Source organism: Penaeus chinensis, chromosome 14 (genome assembly GCF_019202785.1).
Source record: "Penaeus chinensis breed Huanghai No. 1 chromosome 14, ASM1920278v2, whole genome shotgun sequence".
In the NCBI taxonomy this organism is placed as follows: Eukaryota; Metazoa; Arthropoda; class Malacostraca; order Decapoda; family Penaeidae; genus Penaeus; species Penaeus chinensis.
In genome coordinates this window covers 11,434,746-11,439,745 of record NC_061832.1, presented here as the reverse complement: position 1 = coordinate 11,439,745, position 5,000 = coordinate 11,434,746, and positions in this window count along the sequence as shown.

Sequence of the window (5,000 nt, the reverse complement as noted above, 5' to 3'; positions counted from 1 at the left end):
AATGATAATAATAGTAATAATAATAATAATAGTAATACTACTACTACTACTACTAATAATGATAATAATAATAATAATTATAATAATAATAATAATAATAATAATAATAATAATAATAATGAATAAAACATTTGTAAAATAAAATGTTATTAATTAATCACCAGGGTTTATAAAAAAAAGAAAAGAAAGAAAAGAGAAGAAAAAGAGAAAAAAAAAGGAAAAAACTAAAGTTCATTCATTACCATATTGTGCTGACCGTTTTAATTATTAACTACACAAAACTTGACTTTCTGCTAAGTTTCTACAGATACGAAGGATCATATGAATATCATATCATATTCTTTCCCTATTTACTTATTTATTAGCAGATAAAAGAACACACAAGATAAGCTAGCAGAGACTCTACACCATAAACTGCTATGAAATCTATCAAACATGTATCATAAAAGGTAAACATACAAAGCTTTAATTTATTACTGCGACATATAAAACCTTGTCCAATATACATGAAAATTACTTATACATGTCCCATAACGTAAGAGACGACAATAAAAAAGTCATAATGAAATTTAAAAAATAAGTAAAAATATGTATACTTAAGTCCGCTGGGTTTCAGGGAATAAAAAACTGAAAACTGACCCAGGGAATATTTTTGTTATTAACTCACTGTAATTTACAGTTTAGTGTTCTCACATCTCATATACAATGATTTTGATAATGTACGTCACATTATCATCTTTTATTTACTTAGTATACTGTTATTATTATATGTTTATAATTATTACTATTATAATTATTGTTGCTAGTATTGGTATTGCTATCATTAATATCATTCAAAGAGACTTTATGAATCAGAATGCTCCAGAGTCTATGGTAAGTTGTCTTTTTTTCTGAGACTGGTGAAGGGTGTTGTGATCAGCACAACACCCTTCACACCACTGACCAATTAACCAACCCATTTGCCGCGACCACGGAGGGAACAAGAGATTATTAGAAGTTCAGGGTTGTTTGTGACCGACCATATTGAATACGAGATGCTACAAGGGACATTAAACTCAATGTTGTCATATTTAGTCCCATCAAGTAATCCATATATGTTTTTTTCTTTTTTCTTTTCTTTTCTTTGTGTTTTTTTTTCTGTTTTCAAATATGAAGATGTGCTTTATTTTGTATAAAGTAGAAATTAGTACATCAGTCATATGGTTTCTGTATTCCTGGATGTGATATATCTAGATATACTATTATGAACTCTTGTTCTTGGAACATAGTAAGGGTTAAAACTTTGTAGGTAATCTTAGCAGTGTAGAATCCAATCAGAAGAGATTCTCTCTCTCTCTCTCTCTCTCTCTCTCTCTCTCTCTCTCTCTCTCTCTCTCTCTCTCTCTCTCTCTCTCTCTCTCTCTTCTCTCTCTCTCTCTCTCTCTCTCTCTCTCTCTCTCTCTCTCTCTCTCTCTCTCTCTCTCTCTCTCTCTCTCTCTCTCCTCTCTCTCTCTCTCTTTCTGTCTGTCTGTCTCTTTCTCCCCCCCCCCCCCTCACACACACACACACACACACACACACACACACACACACAAACACACACACACACACACACAGACGCACACTTTAGTGGAGGAAAGTTCATTATACTGATCGACGCGCATCGGACTTTCTGTAGACGATTGTTCTTGCATCCAAAGCACATTCCTTGGCTCTGTCGTTCCACTGCTCTTTCAAAAGCACAAAAGATCCATTTACTCCAGGCTAAATACCAGAGGATTTCAGACACCACCTGTTGCGCATCCGATCTCAAAATAAAGAAGAAACTGGCAACTGAACCCATGGAGATTCCGATTTATCATTATTATCCGATTTATTACTATTATTAACCGGTTTATTATTATTATTATTATTATTATTATTATTATTATTATTATTATAATTACTATTATTATTATTATTATTATTATTATTATTTTTATTAATCATCATCATCATCAATTATCATTATCCTTATCACTAGCATTATCATTATCATCATCATCATTATTTTAATCATGTATGTTTACGTGTTTAGTACTTTCAAAATCATATACAGTATCTTTAGCAGCAACTTTGAAAATTTTCTTTCTCTCTTTCTCTTTCTCGAACGTCTCGAAGTAAGTCACAGAATTTGCTGTCTGCGAGTAAAAGATATAAGCACATGTGAAGTGGATAAAACACAGAGAAATTCAATGCACAGGTAGAAGTGGCTTTGCTCTACAAGTGTATCCAACTTAGTGTGTGTGTGTGCGTGTGTGTTTGTGATGCATATCTATTTTGATAGATATGCATCAGGTTTTGTATATGCATGTCTGTTTGTAAGAATATTCATCGAGTCGAGCCTCGTACAATTTGAACAAACCGGTCATATTTCATATATTGTAATATGATATACATGTGTGTGTGTGTGTGTGTGTGTGTGTGTGATTGTGTGTGTGTGTGTGTGTGTGTGTGTGTGTGTGTGTGTGTGTGTGTGTGTAGGGAGGTCTGCTTTTTTCGTCTTTTATTACTATTTCTTTTAATTTTTTATTCTTTAAATATTTTTCTTAATCATTTACACGTAAATATCTTCGTGTCCATATCTTTACACTAATGAGGGGATTAGGTGATACTCCAGCATTTATACTTGAAATGCACGTACAGTTAGAGGTATTTTCCATATTCTAGTAATGACAGTTGTAATGTGTGCTTCAAGAGCAATGTAAATATCTCGTCGGAAAGACACACTGTCATACCTCCACAAAATACTCTCCAACCTTCAATAAAATATGCCTTTTTTATCGTCTGATTCTTATGTAAATATAGCACTGAGAAAGAAAACATGTGGTACGCAGTGAAGACATTGAAATATATTTTTACGGCAGCTAATGAAAATTCATGCTGCTGTTCTTCCAAGTTAGTGATATGGTATCTAATTTGCAATGTTATGATAGGAAACTATAAAATATATGTAGAAACATAACCATAGGAAAGTGAATCCGATATCGCTAGGTGATGACAGGATATTAAACGCGATTTTGCAACAAAAACAATAGGTAAACATGGGACAACTAAATCCAGTTTTGTAACATAACATAAGGAAAGTAAATCAGATTGTTATTAATTGTTATTATTAATTATTATTCCTTTAACACAGTCATTGGAATATAAATCTAAATCTGTTACGTAATGATAAAAAAGTATAGCCAATTTGAATAACAGTGTTGGGAAATTAAGTCCAATTTTGTAACAATTGGAGAAAATCCAGTTTTGTAACGTAATAACGGAAGTAAATTGCATTATGTAACATAATTATAGGAGTAAATTAGATTTCTAACTTTAGATATAGTGAATTTCGATTTTGAAACGAAATTATGAATTAGCATAAATCCGAATGCTTCTTGTTTTGCACTTCATTCACGCAAGATTACATTACGCTACGTCTGTGGGTTCCGTGACGAGGAACTGTTTGGAATAAAGGAGAGTGGGCCGAGGGTAGAAGGATGTTGAATTCCACATGAGGCTGAGAGTGTTGTCCATACCTTTTGTTATTTATTGTTGTTACTACTGCCTTTACTGCTACTAGTACTACTACTGCTATTACTATTGTTTTAATTATACTACCTCAACAACAACTACAGCATATTGCTATTACTAATACTAATACTTATACTAATACTATTATTTATACCATTGCTACTACTACTGTTCTTACTACTAATACTTAGGTTACTACTATTACTACTGCTGCTACTACGATTACTACTAGCAGTAATTATACTATTATTTGTACTTCTAATAGTATTATAATTACTATTACTACTACTTGTACCACTGCTGCTACTATTAATGGTGCTATCATACTACATTTTAGTGCTGTTATTATTATTACAATACTATTACTATTATTACTGCTGGTACTGAGAGAGAGATATAGAGAAATATATATATAAATATATATATATAGAGAGAGAGATAGAAAGAGAGAGAGAGAGAGAGAGAGAGAGAGAGAGAGAGAGAGAGAGAGAGAGAGAGAGAGAGAGAGAGAGAGAGAGAGAGAGAGATGGAGAGAGAGAGAGCGAGACAGAGAGAGAGAGAGAGGGAGAGAGAGAGGAAGGGGGAGAGAGAGAGAGAAAGAGAGAGAGAGAGAGAGAGAGAGAGAGAGAGAGAGAGAGAGAGAGAGATTAGATAGAATATATATATAGAGAGAGAGCAAAAGAATTAAAGAAAGAAATAGTTGGGGGGTACTAATAGATATAGAGATGAACAATAATCATTGGACAGCATACCCAACCATATCCCCTCCTCCTCCTCCTCCCCTAAAATGGTCAGATCAAAGTAATCTAACCTTTTATTCTAAATGATGAAAGGTAACATGAAGCTGCTGTTTTGGCAAACCACTTGTTCAAAGTGATAATTTCTCTATGTGGATTTATGTCATAAGGGACAGCGATCGTCTAATGTCATTATGTATGTCTGTGCTTCGTTTCCATAAGCTATAATAATCCGTTGTAGGGATTGCACTTTGCATTGAATTAAAACAAAACAAAAAAACATCTGTACGGATAAATTATATATGATCATATATATCGCGAAAATATAGCTTGTTACTTCTTTCAGCGAATTAAAAAAATTAATGAATATAGCTTTTTAATCTGATACTGACAGTCGGTGTGATTCTGAGCTCATTTACATCATTCGTCAATTAAAACCGTAAATTAGCCGTTATTAATCTGTTGACGTGGATGACGATTATCGGTAATCAACTTCACACATTGATCAGCCAATGGATTTACTGGGAGTTGCGTAATCTCCCCCGAAAGCTAATTTCATATTGATTTATTGATAGATAGACAGATAGATATTAATATATACAAATAGATATAATAAACACACACACACACACACACACACACACACACACACACACACACACACACACACACACACACACACACATACACACACACACACACACATATAGATGAAATATTGAATAA